Source organism: Hordeum vulgare, chromosome 1H, assembly GCF_904849725.1.
Source record: "Hordeum vulgare subsp. vulgare chromosome 1H, MorexV3_pseudomolecules_assembly, whole genome shotgun sequence".
In the NCBI taxonomy this organism is placed as follows: domain Eukaryota; kingdom Viridiplantae; phylum Streptophyta; class Magnoliopsida; order Poales; family Poaceae; genus Hordeum; species Hordeum vulgare.
Genome location: NC_058518.1, coordinates 567,075 through 579,577, shown reverse-complemented (window position 1 = coordinate 579,577; position 12,503 = coordinate 567,075).

Sequence of the window (12,503 nt, the reverse complement as noted above, 5' to 3'; positions counted from 1 at the left end):
GAACAGTGTGAAATGGGGAATTCTTTTATACCGGCGGGAAGCGAGGAGGTTACCTTGTCGTCGACGCAGGAAGAAAGCCGATGCAGATGCGATATCACCGTCCGGCCTGCCGCGGTGATGGGTCGGCGACGGGGGGTTCTCTTGGTGGCGCGTGTGGGGGCTAGCAGCTGGGATCCGAACCGGAGCCTGCTGCGATTACTCGTGTGCCATTAGGAAATGCTTGGGGATGGATCTTGCTGCTGGGGAATCAAACGAGATCGAAGCAAAGTGAAAAAACGTGGGTTTTTCTTCTTCTTTGCCGCATCAATGAAGCTGCGGAGGGGAAGTGGTGCTTACCTACATCGCCGACGAGGAAGATGGCACCCGTGTTGCCGGCCGTCGCCGTGGAAGTGTGAGGCTCGCCGGCGGCTGGGGGTTTAGTTAGGTCCTCGGGAGGGAGTAGAGGGTGCTTTTGGTTCTGGATTGATTATTATAGATCTAGCAAGCATCCACCAACGACACGGCTCACATGCGTTACTGCCTAGCAACAGGACCGGCAGCTTTGCACACATGCATTAGCTTTACATTTATCATTACTTTGTCTATAATAATAGAAAGTTGTTATCCACCTACGCCATGTAGAAAAAAATATTTGTTGAAAACATAACAACATCGATGTCTTCTTTTAAAATTTTATTAAGAAACATGGTACATATATGAACGTTCACGTACATGCATCCCTACCAACGACTTCGATAGACTGCATCGACATATCTTTACCCCTACATGCAGCTCCGTTAGACTAAAAACATCTACATTCGGATCCCTAATATATTCTCCTCAAACGCCCAGGCTGGCCGTCCGGTCACTCATCGGTCATGAAAAGTGATCTAGAGGGACCTCTAATGCATGATTGCTGCTGCGATTTCTATGACACAGCTGTACATCCACACTCTTTCGTACCATTCACTAGTGGAAAACGGGCCTTTGGCCTGGACCCTTTAGTCCCGGCCTGCCTCTGGGCCGGGACTAAAGGCCCGGCCACGCCGCCCCAATTCCCAATGCCTCCCTCGAGGCTTTAGTCCCGGCCCGTAAGGAACCTTTAGTCCCGGTTCGTGTCCCAAACCGGGACTAAAGGGCTACGCGGTTGGCAGCCCGCATGTGCGCCACCTTTAGTCCCGGTTTCCGTCTCAAACCGGGACTAAAGTCCTCTGCCTATATATAGCACAGCCCCCCTCTCCCCTCTTTCTTGCATTTTTCTTGGATGGAGGATTGTGGCTGGGTGCTTGCTCTCCACTTTTTTTTATGCACTAGAGGTGTTTGTTGAAATGTGTGTTAGAGCGATGCCGCTTCAGTTCACCGAACACAACTACGATATGAGATGTCTGAGCCACGCTTAAACCTCTTCCTCTTTATTTCTACTTATTCTAAAAGGTTAGCAAGTATATTTCCTCGTTTAGACCGTGCGGTACTAATTTTTAGGATCGTGATTGTATTTGATATATACTGTCGTATAACACAGATGAGCCATCCATGGATGTACGGTGATCGATGCACAGCCGCTTACAGAGAAGGCGTGCATTCTTTTCGAGATGCAGCCGATGCAAACAAGCATGGTGGTGGCTATATGTTTTGTCCATGTGTTGAATGTCGGAATGAGAAGGATTACACTTCCTCAAGAGTCATTCAGAGCCACCTGCTTCGGTCCGGTTTTATGTCGGGCTATAATGTTTGGACCAAGCACGGAGAAAGAGGGGTTATGATGGAAGACGACGATGAAGAAGAAGAGAACGATGATGACAACTACCGATCTATGTTCCCTGAGTATGCTGATACCGCAATGGAAGACAATGAAGAAGAAGATCAGGATGAAGAACGGGAACCAGATGAGCCCGCTGATGATCTTGGCCGGGTCATTTCTGATGCACGGCGAGGTTGCGACATAGAAAAGGAGAGGTTGCAGTTCGAGCAGATGTTACAGGACCACAACAAATTGTTGTATCCAACTTGTGAAGATGGCCAGAAGAAGCTGGGTAGCACACTGGAATTGCTGAAGTGGAAGGCAGAGACCGGTGTGACTGACTCGTCATTTGAAAAGTTGCTGGTACTGATGAAGAAGATGCTTCCAAGAAAGAACGAATTGCCCGCCAGCACGTACGAAGCAAAAAGCTTGTCTGCCCTCTAGGATTAGACGTGCAGAAGATACATGCATGCCCTAATGACTGCATCCTCTACCGCGGTGAGAAGTACGAGAATATGGATAAATGCCCGGTATGCACTGCATTGCGGTATAAGATCAGAAAAGATGACCCTGGTGATATTAAGGGCGAGCCACCCAGGAAGAGGGTTCCTGCCAAGGTGATGTGGTATGCTCCTATAATACCACGGTTGAAACGTCTGTTCAGAAATAAAGATCATGCGAAGTTGTTGCGATGGCACATGGAAGATCGTATGAAAGACGATAAGTTGAGGCACACCGCTGATGGTCGGCAGTGGAGAAAAATCGAGAGAGGGTTCCTGAGATTTGCAGCTGACGCAAGGAACTTATGGTTAGGTCTGAGTACAGATGGCATGAATCCTTTTGGGGAGCAGAGTTGCAGTCACAGCACCTGGCCCGTTACTCTATGTATCTACAACCTTCCTCCTTGGTTGTGCATGAAGCGGAAGTTCATTATGATGCCAGTGCTTATCCAAGGTCCAAAGCAACCCGGCAACGATATTGATGTGTACCTAAGGCCATTAGTTGATGAACTTTTACAGCTGTGGGCCGAACCAGGTGTACGTGTGTGGGACGAGCACAAACAAGAGGAATTTGACCTTCGAGCGTTGCTTTTCGTAACCATCAATGATTGGCCTGCTCTTAGTAACATTTCACGACAATCAAACAAGGGATACAATGCATGCACGCACTGTTTGGATCAGACAGAAAGTATATATCTCGACAACTGTAGGAAGAATGTGTATCCGTACAATCGTTGTTTTCTTCCGCCCAAGCATCCCTTAAAGAAAAATGGCAAGCATTTCAATGGCAAGGCAAAACCCCGGGGGAAGCCTGTCATCCGTACTGGTCCTGAAGTATTTGATATGGTCAAAGATTTAAAAGTAATCTTTGGAAAGGGTCCTGGCAGCCAACCTGTTCCTAACGGCCCTGATAAGCGCGTACCCATGTGGAAGAAGAAATCTATATTTTGGGAGCTACCCTACTGGGAAGTCCATGAGGTCTGCTCGGCAATCGACGTGATGCACCTGACGAAGAATCTCTGCGTGAATATTCTAGGCTTCCTGGGCTTGTATGGGAAGTCAAAAGATACACCAGAAGCACGGGAGGACCAGGAACATCATAAAGGAAGAGATGGCATGCATCCAGGGCAGTTTCGAGGGCGTGTCAGCTACGCTCTTACTAAGGAAGAGAAGGAAATCTTCTTTGAAGTCCTTTTCAGTATCAAGGTCCTGACTGGCTTCTCGTCGAATATAAAGGGAATCGTAAATATGAAAGACAAAAAATTCCAAAACCTAAAGTCTCATAACTGCCACGTGCTTATGACGCAATTGCTTCCGGTTCCATTGAGGGGAATTCTACCAGAAAATGTTCGCCTGGCAATTGTGAAGGTAAAGGTAATCGATCGAGAAAGTCTATCAGGGTTACAGATTGATGTGGTCCAATGTCTGGTTAGCTTTGAGTTGTTGTTCCCGCCATCCTTCTTCAATATAATGACACACCTCCTAGTTCACCTAGTCGAAGAGATTAGAATTCTCGGTCCTGTGTTTCTACACAATATGTTCCCCTTCGAGAGGTTCATGGGAGTCTTAAAGAAATATGTTCGTAACCGTGCTAGGCCAGAAGGAAGCATCTCCAAGGGCTATGGAACAGAGGAGGTCATTGAGTTTTGTGTGGACTTTCTTCCTGACCTTAAGCCGATTGGTGTTCCTGAATCTCGGTATGAGGGTAGGCTGACAGGAAAAGGCACACTAGGAAGGAAAGCAAAAGTATGTATGGACGGGCATTCTTTCTCTCAAGCACACTACACAGTTCTACACAATTCCACCGTGGTGGCTCCGTATATCGTGAGACACAAGAATATTCTACGCTCCGAAAACCCGGGGAAGGCTGACTCTTGGATTAAAGGGGAACACGAGAAGACTTTCGGCAGTTGGTTGCAGACACATCTCAGGAATGACGACACCGTTGGAGATGAGTTGTACTGTTTGGCCAGGCCACCATCTTCGACTATATGTACTTTCCAAGGGTATGAGATAAATGGGAACACATTTTACACGGTTGCCCAAGATAAAAAGAGCACCAACCAAAATAGTGGTGTCCGCTTTGATGCAACAGACGAGAATGGGCACTGTCTGGAAACATATTACAGATACATAGAGAAGATATGGGAACTTGACTATGGACCTACTTTTATGATCCCTTTATTTCGGTGCAAATGGGTGAAGCTGACAGGAGGCGGGGTAGTTGTAGACCGAAAGTACGGCATGACAACAGTGGATCTTAACAATCTTGCGTACATGGACGAACCATTTGTCCTAGCCAATGATGTTGCTCAGGTTTTCTATGTGAAGGACATGTCTACATCAACGAGAAAAAGAAATCAGCAAAAGAAAATAGCATCCGATGAGCCAAAATGCCACATAGTTCTTTCAGGGAAAAGAAACATCGTGGGAGTAGATGACAAGACAGACATGTCAGAAGATTATAATAAGTTTCATGAAATTCCGCCCTTCAAAGTGAAAACTGACCCAAGCATCCTACTGAATGATGAAGATTCTCCATGGGTACGACCGAGAAGAAAACAAAAATAATAGATAGGAATATTGGTGCAATAATGTAATAATGTATTAAACCTTTTATGTAATGCACGTATGGAACGTACTAAATTTCAAACACTTTTCATTTTCATATTATCCATGTAAGAGATGAGTTATCGTTCGAAACCCTCATACTTCGAGAGAGATTGTCCGTTTTGTACACGAAGTGCATCCAGTTTTTGTCGTAGCCCTCTCAACTTTTTAACACATGCTATGTGGGTGCAATGATGATAGCATGCCAACTTTCAACATTTTCAGAGTTCATTTGTAGTGCTTTTCAATTTCAGGGTCAACTAGCTCAAAAAAATAAGTAAATCCACGAAATATGCCAAATGAAGTCAGAAATTGTTGAAATTTTGTGATGTGCCTTTGAATGGTGCATTTTGAACACACAAAAAGTATGGAGTTCAAATAAGTTCACAAAAATGAAATCCCTTTGTAAGAGATGAGTTCTCGTTCGAAACCCTTATACTTCGAGAGAGATTGTCCGTTTTATACACGAAGTGCATCCAGTTTTTGTCGTAGCCCTCTCAACTTTTTAACACATGCTATGTGGGTGAAATGATGATAGCATGCCAACTTTCAACATTTTCAGAGTTCATTTGTAGTGCTTTTCAATTTCAGTGTCAACTAGCTCAAAAAAAATAAGTAAATCCACGAAATATACCAAATGAAGTCAGAAATTGTTGAAATTTTGTGATATGCCTTTGAATGGTGCATTTTGAACACACAAAAAGTATGGAGTTCAAATAAGTTCACAAAAATGAAATCCCTTTGTAAGAGATGAGTTCTGTTCGAAACCCTGATACTTCGAGAGAGATTGTCCGTTTTGTACACGAAGTGCATCCAGTTTTCGTCGTAGCCCTCTCAACTTTTTAACACATACTATGTGGGTGAAATGATGATAGCATGCCAACTTTCAACATTTTCAGAGTTCATTTGTAGTGCTTTTCGATTTCAGGGTTAACTAGCTCAAAAAAATAAGTAAATCCACGAAATATACCAAATGAAGTCAGAAATTGTTGAAATTTTGTGATGTGCCTTTGAATGGTGCATTTTGAACACACAAAAAGTATGGAGTTCAAATAAGTTCAGAAAAATGAAATCCCTTTGTAAGAGATGAGTTCTCGTTCGAAACCCTGATACTTCGAGAGAGATTGTCCGTTTTGTACACGAAGTGCATCCAGTTTTTGTCGTAGCCCTCTCAACTTTTTAACACATCCTATGTGGGTGAAATGATGATAGCATGCCAACTTTCAACATTTTCAGAGTTCATTTGTAGTGCTTTTTGATTTCAGGGTCAACTAGCTCAAAAAAAAAGTAAATCCATGAAATATACCAAATGAAGTCAAAAAGTATGGAGTTCAAAAAACCATATTATGAAATTAAATATTATCATTGGCGATTCATCTCTATTATGAAATCAAATATATCAAAAAACCATTGGAGAACATATGACCAAATTAATACAAGTTCATCATCACATTAAAGCCAAAGAACAGTAGTGATCAAATGTTATTATTGCAAAAAATAAATACATAAAGTTCTCTCATAAAACAACTTGCAACTATGTAAAACATTTAAATGCAATAACAAACGCGATCAAAATCGCAACTAAGGTAACAATTGACCCAACAGCATGATGATACCAAGCCTCTTTATCAATGGCATATTTTCTAATATTCCTAATCTTCAAGCGCATTTCATCCATCTTCAAGCGCATTGCATCCATCTTCAACCGCATTGCATCGATCTTCATCTTGCGATCATCGATGACATCGGCGACATGCAACTCCAGTTCCATATTCTTATCCTCAATTATTTTCAAATTTTTTTCAAGTATTTGTTTTCTTTTTCAACCAAATTTAACTTCTCGACAAGAATTTTTATGTTGGTTGGAATTTCTGGTTCACATACCTCCTAGATTAAAAAAAATATATGTCACATTGGTCGTCATAATTGTCATAAACACTAAATAAAATAAATAGTTATAAAAGATAATATATACCACATCCGAATCATAGACACGACGAGGGCCCACGGAGGCGGATACCAAAACCATCGCACTATATAATAACAAAAAATAATGAAAGCGAGTAATTTATACAAGTATGTATCTAAATCATACAAGTAAGATTTTTTGATTTTAAAAAGAAGATAAGAACAAGAGGCTCACCACGGTGGTGCTCGCAGTTGGTGCACGGCTAAACCTAGACAAATATTAAGGAAAATGGAGCTTGGAGGTCGAGATTGGAGAGGAGAAAGCTTAAGTAGAGTGGCTCGGGCATTTCATCGAACACGTCATGTGCATGAACTAGAGTGGCAAGAGCATGGCATGGTCACACTTCAACAACCAAAAAACAGGGGATATGGTGGGCAGGGGCGAGGGTTTATATAGGCAAAACTTTAGTCCCGGTTCTTTCCACGCCCCGGGACTAAAGGCCCCTGCTTCCCGCCTTCTGGTCAGCCGAAAAAGGGCCTTTAGTCCCGGGTCGTGGCTCCACCCGGGACTAAAGGGGGTCTTTAGTCCCGGATCGAGCCACGCCCCGGGACTAAAGGTCCCTGCTTCCCGCCTTCTGGTCAGCCGAAAAAGGGTCTTTAGTCCGGGGTCGTGGCTCCACCCGGGACTAAAGGGGCTTTAGTCCCGGAACGAGCCACGACCCGGGACTAAAGATTCACCTGTATAAGCGGGAGTTAGAAAATTTCGAACCCAAATCGTCCATTTTCTCTTCTTCTTCCTCTCGTTCTCCTGCCCGGCGCGGCAAGCGACGAACTCGACGACGCCGTCAGGCTGCCCGCCGTCCTGCTCACCGCCGCCTGCCGTCCTCCTCGCCGTCGCTGTCGTCCTGCTCGCCGCCGCCGTCCTCCTCGCCGCGCCTCCCTCCTCGCTGCGCGCCGCCGTCCTCCTCGCCGCGCGCCGCCCTCCTCGCCACGCGCCTCCGTCCTCCTCGCCGCGCGCCGTCGACACCTTCGGCCGGTAAGCCCCACGCCCCCTCCTCCCCAACACTCCGGCCAGCACAAGCAAAGAAGAAAAAGGAGAAGAAAGGTAGAAAAAGGAGAAGAAAGGAAGAAAAAAGAGAAGAAAAGAAGAAAAAGGAGAAGAAAGGAAGAAAAAGGAGAAGAAAGTAAGAAAAAGGAGAAGAAAAGAAGAAAAAGGAGAAGAAAGGAAGAAAAAGGAGAAGAAAGGAAGAAAAACAGAAGAAAGGAAGAAAAAGGAGAAGAAAGGAAGAAAAAGGAGAAGAAAGGAAGAAAAAGGAGAAGAAGAAGAGGAGGAGAAGAAAAGAAGAAAAAGGAGAATAAGAAGAGGAGGAGAGGAGAAGAAGAGGAAAAATAGAAGAAGAGGAGAAGTAGAAGTAGAAGAAGAAGTAGAAGAAGAGGAGAACTAGAAGAAGAGGAAAAATAGAAGAAGAGGAGAAGAAGAAGTAGAAGAAGAAGTAGAAGAAGAACTATTTTTTTTGTCATTTAATTTTGCTATTGTATAGTGTATATGCTTAAGTGTTAATAGTGTTTCTTAGATTATTGCTTAGTTTTGCTATTGTATATGCTTAAGTATTAATAGTTTAATTTTTATATTGTATATGCTTAAGTGTTAATAGTTTATTTTTAGCAAGAAAATTAATATAACTAGTTTAATTTTGCTATTGTATATGCTTAAGTGTCCGGGACTGGGCTCCGCCTGCCTGGTATTTTAGAGTTTAGGTTCTAGCCAAGACCCGGAACTAAAGGTCCTCCTATATAAAACGTGCCTTCGAAGTTTCCAACCCCTCATATATAGTTTGTTAGTTTATTAGTTAATCAAATGTCCGTTTTTTGCAGGACTATGGATCCACATATCAGGAACCTCGAAGAGGAAGAACTTCTCGAAGATATAATCAAAGACGGCCCCGACGTTGAACCAGCCGAATCTCCGTCGTCATATCTAAACCCCTCCGGATATGGAATGGAGGTCGAGCGACACGAAGATGAAGCCGCCGATGGGGTAGGAGATAGGTCCAATGACAGAGAAGGTGATAGCTCCACTGATGGAGAAGCCGGTGGAGAAGCCGGTGAAGAAATAATAAAGTCCGGCGAGGTATACATATGAAGTTCGACAATCACTTGTAATATGTGAAAAATATTGGAGATAGCTCTATATTGTATACATATACATTCATTTGACGAATGTTTCTCCCTCTTAGGCCTCCACATCGAGCAAATCTACGAAACGAGCCCGACTAGAAAGTTGGATGCACGGACGCATTACACCTTTGAGGTGATAATGCCTACGGGCGAACCCAAGCTTCCGGAACAAGCGCAAAGGGGCAGCCGATAGTGATTATATCGCGGAAAGGTACAAAGATAATCTTTGGAATGATCTCATGTCACATTTCAACCTGCCAGAATGTGAGAATGAAGACGCCGCAGACAAACTGAGGGCCAAAGTCAAGCAGTGGACTCTAAAGAAGATGGCCGAACTGTTCCGTAGCTGGAAGAAGAAGCTATGGAAAAACTATCTGAAGACAAAGAAAGTGTCAGTATTCGAGGGGTATCTAGCCAAGCAGGCGAATCACTGGAAGGAATTTCAAGAGTACAAGGAGTCAGAAGATGCCCAGGTATTATCAGAAAAGAACAAGATAAATGCCGACAAGAAGAAATATCACCACAAGCTGGGGCCAGGGGGCTATGAGACTGCCATCCCAAAGTGGGAAAAGAAAGAGCAAGATCTGATAGATAAAGGCATCGTACCTGAACCACTCCGTGATGAGTGGGAATTGAGAGCAAGAAATTGGTTCCTTGCGCATGGTGGGTCGTACGACGAAAAAACAGGGGACCTCATCTGCAATGACAATCTTAGGATACCCAGGGAGAATTGGAAAAGGGTAGTGAAAGAAATTAAGGAGGGACAAAGAAAGTTCACTGCAGATAGAGATAAAGATTTGCTCACACTGGTCCTCGGCAATGACGAACATGGAGGACGAACGCGAGGCTTCGGTCCATCTTACCCGTGGTGGCTTGGGTTTGCCAGAGACCAAGACACTTACAGAAGCCGAGAGAGAGAGCAAAGAAGCGGCAGCAGGATGAGGAGAATGACAAGTTCAACCAGTTGCTTGCCAGGATTAACGAGCAACAGAAGCAGATTGATGAGCTTAGAGGAGTACCGCACCAGGAAGATCCTGCACTTGATATTACCGGCGCCCCATCTAAGCGGAAAAGCAGCGTGGCTGAATCTGAGGCCCCGCCCGCCGATGAACGAAGAATGATAGAGGGCAGTCCCGGCTACCCCGTGGATGGAATCAAGGATTCAACATCATGTGAACTTCATCAGAAATTCAAGAACATATCCATGAAGGTGGCCGTCGGACAAGGTTTACCTTCTGGCCCTAATGCACGCTGGCATGGCCGTGAGATTCCAGCTGGCTTTGCTAAAGTCGGGGTGGATGAAATCATGACGGGGTTTAATGATATGGAGCTTGACATAGCTGGACCCGAAGATGAGAGGACACTCGGAGAAGTACTGGGTGGAGTCATCCTATGGGACAAGAACTACATCAAGCTTCCAGGCTCGGCCCCAAGGACAACACCGCCTCCGAGTCGTCGCAGGTCACCTACACCTCCATTACCTCCAAGCCCTCCACATGACGTCGGCCAGCACAACACGAGTCCATCTCGATCACCGCCGCCGGATTTGGGTCATCCGTCTCCACCGCTGCCCGCTCCGGATACAAACCCTGAGCCTGCCACGGATACAAAGCGGGAGCGTGCCACCAAGAACGCTCCGCCCCTGCCCGCTCCGGATACAAACACTGAGCCTGCCACGGATACAAAGCGGGAGCGTGCCACCAATAACGCTCCGCCGCCGCCCGCTCCGGATACAAACCCTGAGCCTGCCACGGATACAAAGCGGTAGCGTGCCACCAAGAACGATCCGCCGCCGCCCGCTCCGGATACAAAGCCTGAGCCTGCCACGGATACAAAGCGGGAGCGTGCCACCAAGAACGCAACGCCACCGCCCGCTCTGGATACAAAGCCTGAGCCTGCCACGGATACAAAGCGGGAGCGTGCCACCAAGAACGCTCCGCCGCCGCCCGCTCCGGATACAAAGCCTGAGCCTGCCACGGATACAAAGCGGGAGCGTGCCACCAAGAATGCAACGCCGCCGCCCGCTCCGGATACAAAGCCTGAGCCTGCCACGGATACAAAGCGGGAGCGTGCCACCAAGAACGCTCCGCCGACGATTCCTAAGCCACAGAGCACCCCAAAGCGCAAACGGTCGCCCCTCCCAAAGGTACGTCATGCTAATCTTCCTATCGGACCTTATGATCGTACCCCCGAGGAAAACGCCAGGATAGCAAAGGAACATCATGATGCGCAGATGAAAAAGAAGGAACCCGAGCCCCGCCCGGAATACACCTAGAAGCAAATAGCATTTGCAAAATACTTCACGACCCTTCCATCACAGTATGACTTATACCATAAGCCTGATGACTATACACGCACATTGCAGAAGGAAGTGAAAAAGAGAAGATCTCGATCACCGCCGCCGGACTTGGGACGTCCGTCTCCGCCGTCGCCCGCTCCGGATACTAAGCGGGAGCGTGCCACGAAGAACGCTCCGCCAACGATTCCTAAGCCACAGAGCACCCCAAAGCGCAAACGGTCGCCCCTCCCAAAGGTACGTCTGCTAATCTTCCTATCAGACCTTATGACTTACACCATAAGCCTGATGACTATACACGCACATTGCAGAAGGAAGTGAAAAAGAGCAGTTCAACTACAAGCAAGAAAAAATCAGACGTTCCTCAGCTTGGACAACAGGCCAAACAGTCGATCCCACCCCTCAAGGTGTTAACCGAGAATGTTCCCCCTCCGGTGCAGGGGGTAGCTTTACAAAGAGCAAAGGAGTTGGCGGCTCAATGTGGTATCTCGGTTGAAGAATTGCTGTCTTCCCAAGACGACAAGATACCCAAGGCTGTGGTAGCCCCTAAGCCAAAGTTTGTCATGGGTGAGCCTTTGGTCAGCAAAGATGATCTCCCAACAAATCTGCGTTACTTGCATACATGGTACTTAAGTGAATCAAAGAAGGGGAGAACGATGATCGTGCTGAGTGTGCCACGGGAGTACTACGGCCGCCCCGAAGAAATCCATATCGACTTTGATGAACTCTTCCAGATGTACAATGGCGACGCCCTCGACAAATCGCTTATGAGTTGCTATTGTCTGTAAGTTTTTCAATTCGTTGTCTACATATAACTTGTTTAGTTATTTCAATTCATTGTCTATATATAACTTGTACTCTATTATGTAGAATGAAGATTCTGGATTATAAAAGTAAGAGCATCATAAATATTGGGTTTATTGACCCAGATAAAATACATATAGCGACGCTAACTAATTATCCCAAGGAGACGGAGGAAAACCTTCTAAGGTTTCTAACAGATCAAAATTTCTGTGACCACATACTGTTTCCATACAACTTCAAGTGAGGGTCTTTACTCTGTTGTGTCCATTCACTTATAAGTGTAATTGATAAGTTACTGACATATATATATATATATAGATATACATGTGCAGCTTCCATTGGATTCTGTTGGACATTCAAATTGATAAGGGAAGAGTTGATGCCTTCGACCCATTATCGAGACCCTAGGAACAGTTCCGAAGCCTGCAGGACATGCTCCAAGGGTAATTTTAATCATTCTTGCGCTCTATCGGTCTCTTTCGATGAT